The sequence below is a fragment of the Sprattus sprattus genome (genome assembly GCF_963457725.1).
Source record: "Sprattus sprattus genome assembly, chromosome: 1".
Taxonomy (NCBI): Eukaryota; Metazoa; Chordata; class Actinopteri; order Clupeiformes; family Clupeidae; genus Sprattus; species Sprattus sprattus.
Window position 1 is genome coordinate 47,199,682 of NC_137920.1, and position 9,939 is coordinate 47,209,620.

Below are 9,939 nucleotides of genomic sequence, written 5' to 3' on the forward strand. Positions count from 1 at the left end.
TATTTTACAACGGTTGCGTGCCAATGCTTGTTTACTGCAGTATTTGGCTTGCTTCACTTGACTGGATGAAGAAGCCAATTCATCTGTACACAGCCTGCATCTATCACAAACAGACTCACTCACCTGGCTGTAGCCTAACCAGGGCTCGAAATTAACTTTTTGGCTCACCAGCCAACATGGCTGGTAGATGACATTTTTTACCAGCCAATCATATTTTTTACCGGCCAAAATTAAACCTGCCATTTCAGACCTACTCTGACATTGTTTGATATAAACAATCTTTACCTATGATTTTAATATCATTGTGAATCACTCTCAGAATAGATTAAAAGAAATCAACCAATATTGCCCAATTGGCTGGTGACTGCCACAACACGCGCTGTATGCTATACCCGGGAATCCTTAAAGGCCCTCCTTCACGATACATTTATTATTTAATTTACTTTGCATGACCACAATTTTTTAAAGCACATTCAAGAGTTGGCTATTAAAAATTTACTTCAGATGAATTCATTTAACCTCATAAGAAGCGCTGCATTAGGTCTACTAAAAAAAATTAAATTTAGCTTTTAAATGACACCTATATGATAGATTAATATTGTCCAACTAACTCTACAGCATGGATATTCAAAAGCTTATTATACTATAGTCTTACTGATCTGACAAAAAACCGCATTGAAAAAAACAAAGGGAAGGCAAACAGTACCTCTGCTTCACTGAAGGGGGCGTGCGAGAGCAAAGGAAAAAATCTTACCGGAGCATGAAAGTGTAGTGGGCGAAAGGCTTGATGTTATGAATACATGTGTTACACAAAATACAATGAGCCACCTACTGCAACATGCCCTTGGTGTAGCTGTAGCTGCTGTTGTGGCTGTTGTTTCTTCCTCCCTAGATGTTCTCTGCACCTTTGCTTGAGGTGATGCAACGGCAATGAATCAGCACATTATTTTAGCTTTCGTTTAACTGCGTTAACTTGCGTGTGGTCAACTAAGTCGATTTCAACTTTAAAATCTTGCTCGAAATATTATAACTTTATAACCTTTGTATTCGCCGGCAAAGTATTAGAACTTTGTATTCGCTGGCAAAATTGTTGTATTAAAATTCTAAGAACTTTATGTTACCCCTTCCCTTCTCCCACTGTCCGTATTGGCGTTGCAAGCTATTTTTAACAATGACGGGCGCAATAGTCGGGAGATTTGCTCCGCAATGTCACTCGCCAAGTGGCGGAGCATCGGAGACAATTTAGTCGCCAGCCCAAAAATCTACACGCCATTGGCGCTTGGCGGGTGCCAATTTCTAGCCCTGAGCCTAACCTATAACTCCCTGAGTCCCTGAAAGTGAAACAGCTATTAGGCATATACTGTATATTATATTCAATTGTCCAGTTGTCTAATAAACACAATGTAACATAGCCATCTGCATATTCAATTAAACCACATTATAAATAATGTATATTTAAGCAATAGAGCACGAGTGGGAGTGGGGTAGGTACGGGATAATCCCACGGGTGGTGTTCGGCCGTAGCCATCGAGGCCGAAGGCCGAGTGGCGTAGGCAACAACACCCGTGGGATTATCCCTTACCTACCCCACTCCCACGAGTGCTATATTGCTTTTATAAAACAATTCTACTGTCAACAAATTAACATTTCAACACGAAGTTATTGATTAAAAATGGTTTATTTCGCCATTGTTTCTCCGCAACAAAGAAATAGTTCCATTGTCAACGTCTTGGTTTGGAATTTTAAAAACTTTGAATTAACGGTTATCATCAATGCGAATGTTTTATCGCGGAGTGATTTATTTTTAGCTGTGAAAAGTCCCGTAACTGTAGGTATGTTGACGAATAACCTATAGCATGGAACGTCTCTCGTCCAATCAGAAACAGCTAAATTACGCGCTAGAACCCAATTGTTTTATAAAAACCTATAATGCCTATACCTTACAGGCTGTATAGATATTCTCATCTTTATTGAGTTGAAATAATTAATTAAATTCCAAAAAATAATTTATGTTAAAAAAGATTTGCCAACATATTTTCACTTTTTACTGAGATGATAAATGGGAGGACTGTTTTTGCTGTGTATGGTTGGGACTTAGTTCAAGTGATGTGAACGTAATAGGGTACTACAAAAGTGTCCATTAAATATTGCACTAAACAAAATGGAGCTGTGTCTTTGTTGAGTTCAGAAGTATGCTACTACGAGTCATGCTACACTATGAGGTATAACAGATTAGATGCTTAAATGACATCTGAATCAGGAGAGGATGGTAGGCCTATGTGTTAATGATATCTGAATCAGGAGAGGGTGGTAGGCCTATGTGTTAATGACATCTGACTCAGGAGAGGATGGTTGGCCTATGTGTTAATGACATCTGAATCAGCAGAGGGTGGAAGGCCTATGTGTTAATGACATCTGAATCAGGGGAGGATGGTAGGCCTATTTGTTAATTTGTCTTAGGAACACTCACAAACTTAAATGCTGGCTAGCTTTTTGCCCCATAGACAAGCAAATGTTAGGGTAAGTCACCATCCTTATAGGGTCCATAATAAAGATTTAGTTTGCCACAATGGGCAGGAAAAACACACACTTATTAGTCTGCTTGTCCCCCCAGGACGTGTTGAAAAGGAGGATTCTTGGTGGCTGGGTGTCAGAGCCAGAGCTGCCTGACAGCTTTAACATTAGCTGGTCTACAGCTCACCAACTCGAGGCAGACAGAGCGGTTGTGTTACAGTTTTTCCCAATCGTTTTCAGGCATTTAGCGAATCATGGGTCAACTTCATCTAATGCTCACATCTTCTTTGCACAGCAAGAGTCTTCTCTGGCGAATGGGTTAACCATTTCTCATTGCTTTCACACAAATTTCTTTGAGTTTTAACACACTTTTCAAAACAGTTTACACACTTCTCAGAGAAAGACACAAAACCTAATTGAATAAAGGCCTTTTTACAGTACTACGATTCTCTCCGATTTGGTCGTAGAGGGACACTTTGGCACGCCTTGGCACGCCTTGGTAACACCGTCACACCCAGGTGTTGACGCCCATCCGAGCCGTCGGAGAGCTGGTCGGAGACAAACGCTTTTTTCTAACTTTTCTTACTGAGTCGGAGAGAGTCGGATACCCCCTTGGCTGTGATTGGCCAGCTTACGGCATCATTTCCAAACAACATAATTTCCGGAATCACACATGTCAGGACCTCACATTTCCTGTTTTCTGTCAAAATGTTTTAGTACGACTTTGGTAAACTGCAAAGCTGCACAGCATGTAGCATTACGGCTACCGTATTTTATATAAACCCTCGAAAAGTACATTTCTCCCGACCACTGTTGGTCTCTTGGCTGGTGGCTCGGTGTTGAAAGTGCCTTCTCCAACCAGCTTCAACTGACATCTAACGTAATTTGCTACGGAGTAATGCTGGCAGCATTTGCATCTATTAAATAGGAAATGTATTTCATGTATGTGTAGAACCTATTTAGAATGACTGACTTTACATAAAACAGCAGTGAAAGACATTTGAGGCAAACATTACTTTTGCCTCAATGAGAGTGGCGTGTGAGAGCATAATCTGCACGATAACGTTGTACCTATTAGCAGCGAGGCTAGCTACATTAGCAGCACACTTTTGAGAGTTATTGTGAATACGCTAACGCTTGATTTAGCGGGAAATCTAGTAAACATACGTACCACCTGTCTCCTGTTCTGTTGTTGTTTTAGTTGTCGCTCAAATCGCCACAAGCACGTCCTCTGCTTACTCAAACTAGTCCAGCTCCACCATCAACCATTGTCTGTTAGTTGCCATCATTCGCTGTTGTGAGGATTCCCGGGAGGAGGTACAATAAACGACTACCACACACACAACGATTTCTCTAATAACGTCTTCTTGAAAATTGGGCATTAAAGGTGTCCAGGCAGAGGATCATAAGTGAGTGTGCTCCTGTATGTGTTTTTCATCATATTCATGGTTGAAAAGGCAGTCTCACAACTGAATGTTGAGGTATCAGCATCATGTTTATTGGCATGTATGTGTATGCATTCTCTTGTTGTGTTTCTGATATAACTATAACACTGCATGTGGATTGGTATGAAGATTGCAGTGGGTTTATTTTTCTGCCCCTTACTTCATAGTTCTACGGGTATTTCTGTTCGAGGTGTGCATGCTTTGTTTTATAGTGACGTTTCACGCTAACACTTTTGACAAGGGCAACCGTCTCGTTGCAGATTAAACACATCGGTTTTGTCCTGCCCACAAGCAGCACAAATGCATAGCCAGTCAGTCCACTCTGTCTTAAATTCGAGATTTTTGGAATCAACTTTTCGTGTGTGAGGTGTGAGAGCCTGGCAGAGGATCATTAGTAAGTGTGCTCCTGTATGTGTTTTTCAACATATTCATGGTTGAAATCGCAGTCCCACAACTGTATGTTGAGGTATGCATGTTCTTGCTGTGTGTCTTATATAACTATAACACTGCATGTTGATTGGTATTATGAATACCGTGGGTTTATTTTTCTGGCCCTGTCCTCAGAGTTTGGGGGGTAATTTTGTTCGAAGTGTGCATGCTTTGTTTCATAGTGACACATTCACGTTACCACTTTTTGACAAGGGCAACCGTCTAGTGGCTAGTGATGTGTCGTTCGTGAACGATTCGTTCATTTTGAACGAATCCTTACAACGACTCGAGAGTAACGAGTCCTCTCAAAAAAAAGATTCGTTTTTTTTCTCGTTCATGACCGCGCATCGGGACAACTGGGACTGTTGCATTGGCTAAGCCAAGGAAACAGAAATGATTTGTTGAATGCAGGTCACGTAAAAATGATCCAAAGACCCGTATCCGAGAGACCCAGTCGGAAAAAGAACGAATCATTTCTGTTTCCTCTAGCTGACTGTACTGAGCCTATGCAGGTCACGTGGAAAAGGATCCAACGACCCATATCCGGCAGATGAACGAATCATAGATCCAAAGACACGGTTGTCAAAAGAACGAATCATTGAACGAAAGACACGTTTGGCAAAAGAACGAAACATTGAACGAAAGACCGATATCTGGCAAAAGAACGAATCATAGATCCAAAGACACGGTTGGCGAAAGAACGAATCATTGACCCAAAGACACGTTTGGCAAAAGAACGAAACATTGAACGAAAAACTGATATCCGGCAAAAGAACGAATCATTGAACGAAAGCCCGATATCCGGCAGATGAACGAAACGTTGATCCAAAGACGGTCGGGAGGTGAACGATTAGGTCATCTGCCGGATACAAGTATTTGGATCATTTTTCACGTGATCTGCATAGGCTCAGCATGGGAAGCTAGAGAAAACCGAAATGTTTCGTTCATTTTGACTGGGTTTTCGGATACGGGGCTCTGGATATTTTTTCACGTAACCTGCATAGGCTCAGAAGAGGAAACAGAAAGGACTTATTAACCTCGTTCACTTTCAAGTGTCTATGTTTAGTAAGACGTGAATGATATTCGTTCACAAGAAATAATTACAGGTTTAGTTATTTTAACTTTTTAAAACTTTACTTACAGTTCAGTGCAGCGTAATTGTTTGCCGTGATAATTAAATGCTTATGTGATAATAAATGACCATCTCATCCAAACTTTCATAATATATTATTTGAATGCAGGAATTAGTATCTGCTGGTTTACATGTAGTAACCTCCATGAAAATATGATATGTGTTTGTAGTGGACGTATTTACGCCAGTGAATTGGCTATAAAATTTTAAAATGTTGAGTAGCACACCCCTCCCCCCCCCCCCCCCCCCCCCCCTTTGAAATGAACGAATGACTCGAGAAAAGATTCGTTCATTTTACTGAACGAGATTCAAAGATTCGAGTTGGTAAAATGATCCGAACTTCCCATCACTACTCGTGGCCAATGAGTGCATTGTCATAGCGTTGTAGTTATGGTTACCCAGCGATCATTGCAAATATGAATGTGACAAAAATACCAAAGAAAATAAGAACGTTTTCATTTTATTGGATCGTTTTATAATAGTTTCTGTATTGTATGTAAGATAAGCATATCGTTTTGTTATAAATCGCTACTATGTTTTTCACAAAAAAATGACCACCACGATGGAGATACATTTGCCTTCTCAAGTGAAGATATAGCATTAGACATGCCAACGGTGACTGAGCTACTTGTCTCCAAGGCCCATGTGACGACACCTGCCCGACAGGTCCTGAAGCCGCGTCAGTGACAGTAGGGAGGAAAAACAATCAATGACTTCCAATAAAGAGGTAATGGGGTAGCTACGGGCTCGACAAACAGTCGTTACCCCACCCAGCGGTCCGGCGTTGAATAGGCTTTAGGACGCATAGCCTTCGGAGTAGTATGTAAGCCCGACCAGTACGTTCAAATTTTTCTGAATCAACCGCCTGCCCCCGCCCGCCCATTTTTTTTTCGAGGACGGAGAGGGATGCAGAAGTATATCGAGGCCTTGACCATGTCAACACATTGCAGACACTTAGTAGCAGCCTACTGGCACTGCTCTCTATATTCTAAATATCGTCAGCACCTGTGTGAACTCTCTGTGCAAAACTAATCAAGCAGTTCTCAACCTCTAAAAAAGGGTCAATAGATCGTTGATACTACAGTAAGCATGTATCGAATAGGCCACCAGGATCAGGACAAGGAAGAGGTTGTGGTAGAGGTAGAGGGGCCCCTGTCAGGGGATGTGGCATTCGTGCAAGATGCTCAAATGAAATTAGGGCAAGAGTCATTGATCTATAGTGAATCATGACCACCATGAGAGAGGCTGGCCAAAGGGTTCTTTCAAACCTGAGCTGTCATACTGTGGCATCAATTGTTTGTACGTTCAGCAATGACAATGACACTTTGCTGGCCTTCACAGTCAATATAATGTATTGTGTTTCACTGTATTTTAGGGATGCAACGGTACAGTGTGGCCACGGTTCGGTTTGTATCACGGTTTTTGGGCCACGGTAACGGTTCGGTTTCGATATATCAATATTATCCTGCCGCTAACACGCATTAGGTTATATTTGTCTTTTCTATTTTAAGTCAACAAGGTGCTTCTACTCACACTTGCAGAGACAATGCAAGATGCAATTAAATGTATAAAGGGCACATATTAAGTCAAATCACAAAATGTATTTTAAACAAGGAACACTATTCTGGCCTTCTGTCAAAAACAGGCAATATTAAAAATAGTAAAGTGCAGTATACTGTAAAGTAATGTGAAATGTAAACATTGACATTATTCAATAAACTCAAACAACAAACATTGTCATTCACACACTTAAACCCTAGAAAATACTTAACTGTTATAAATACACCCTTAAAGAACAACAGAACAAACCTCCTCTCTCCTAGTCACTTCATACAGTTCTGGAATTATTTTGCTGCTGAAATGCGTGCGGGAGAGGATATTAAAACGAGGATCAATGGTCTTTATCATTTGACGGAATCCCGTGCCTAAAACTACTGAATAGGGCTGCATGTCTTTCCCTATGAAGACGCCCATTGAGTTGGATATTGCCTTGTGTTTTTCGGAATTATAAGCATATTGTTGCTGAAATGCTGCAGCAATGGATGGTTGTGTTTTCGGCGACAAACCGTGCTGCTCCACTTAGAGTTACAGCCGGGTGATGACGGGTCAAGTGGCAACATGTTGGATGTATTACCTGTGGAGTAGGCGATCGTAGTAAAGCAATGCTTGCACACCGTGCCTCGCTTGCTGACGATCTTTTTCCCTTTGTCATCATACTCCACACTGAACCCAAAATGTTCCCATACAGCTGATTTGTAAGATGACGATGCCTTCAAATTTTCTTTTCTCCGTTTCTTGATGACTCGCCATGATCGTGCTGCAACAGGGAAAGTTTCGTTTCTCCTCATATCGATCTCCAGCGTCTGCATTCAAAGCGCTGATTGGCTCTTGGGAAAGTCAGTACAATTCTGATTGGTTGTTGCATGGTTGTGGAGCGCAGAACTCAGTCCCCTGGGTCCCAAGCAGTCATGGCTATCGCCCAATACATGCGTGCATTCATTATAACCACATATTAAATTAAAAGTTTAATGTCACCCATACCGTAATATCGCGGTTCATCTGGGTCAACCGAACCGAACAGGGCGAACCGAACGGTTCGATAAAATACCGAAAACCGTTGCATCCCTACTGTATTTGCACTCTTGGCAACAACAATTTCTATACTTTTGCAAAGTATGTTGTCACAATACAATGTATACTGTAGTTTCACTAAAGTGTTTTACAACATATACGGTCGAATTCTGATTACTTTACGTAAATTTACAGTATTTACAGCCTATTGCACTATTTTTACAGAATCAACACACTGGCCCAAACTGGTGGCAGGGGGAGATTGTTCACTGCAGAACAGAGTTGACCTCATTTTGACGTACAGAATAAACATGTAATGTGGAAAAAGGACTGCAATACTGTAAAAATGTTGTGTCAGAATCTTTGCAATTTTGTGCACAGTAGAACAAATGTTACGTAATCATATATGGGCCATTTTACCGAATTTGTGTAATATGCAGTCCCTCAACAATAAAAACTATTTACAAAACAATTAGGTATTTAGGCATAGATATTTACAGTTTTTCACTATTGTTAAAAAGTATAAAGCGAAAATTCGGCACAATCTGCACAACCTTCACGTCATGTATCAATCGCTCGCCCCAAGTGGGAAATACTTAAGATTCCCTTATCTACATTAGAGTCCGATGTTCCTTGTGAACACACTGATGTCAATTACAAATCACGTTGTTGTCAAAACAGTGTACACAAAGTTCTGTTGTTGCACACAATTTTCAAGTAAAATCTCAAAGCATCAACCTGCAAGACACAAATAGTCAAATCTCTAAACTTTCAGGTCTTTTGACCAATTTGCAGTGAGGACTGCACCATTAAAGTGTCTTGAGCCTCTGTTTTGTTGGATAAACTATTGAAAACTTTGAAAAGATCCACAACCAGAGAAGGAGAGGGGTAAGAGTGAGAGGAGGAAGAAGAGGAGGACAAGAAGGAGGAGGAGTAGGAGGTTGAAGAGTAGGAGGACAGAGAGAAGGAAGAGGAGGAACAGAATGAGGACAAGGTGAAGAAGAAGGAGGATCAGGAGAAAGAAGAAGGAGAATGGTCATCTCTAATGAGATTTGGGCCGCTGTGGTAGACCATGTTTTCATGGTTTTTCATTAGAACCTTCAGGATGGAGAACAAGTACGAAATCTGTTTGCCTTGTGTACTGTAATACTGCATATCAATATAATATACGTAGTGTGCTCACAGTATTTGTATTTTGCAGGACTGAAAGAGAACCACACTGTGGAGGAAGAAAACACACTTTCAATATTTTTTGAAAGCAAAGTATTTTCCAGGAGATATAAAGGGTTTTGCATTTTCAGTTAGTTGCTTTGGAATTTGTGTTAAGAGTTTTGAGAACGAGGCATGCTTTCAAAAAATGTGTGTAAGCAATTGAGAAAAACTATAAGCATTTTGTATACAATTTTATGTCAATACAATCTGGTGGAACAGGAGACTAAAATTGTAAATATGGTTTGTGAGAACAACGGTATTGCTGTTTTATGTTTGACTATGAAAAATGTAGGCCTACACTGATACATTTTACAAAAGGAGAAAGGGCTCAATTAGTCATTGTCATTCATATGGTGTATTTCGATGATTGTGTTTTCAATTTTGCACTTCTGTGTGCTGTAAATGCTTGGTAGTGTGCAGCTAATGCTTAGTTGTGTGTACTAAATGAATGTATGTGTGTGTGTTTTGAAAATATGGCTGTGTGTACCAAATGAAAACACGAGTTCCATTTTGTGAACAGTTAAGAGATTTGATAGCAAAGAGTCATCTTGCAAAGGGAGTGTCAGGTTTAGCATTTTGTGTGTGAGGTTTTCAATTTTCTGTGTGCAGAAAAACGGGTTTTAGCAACAGTGAAAA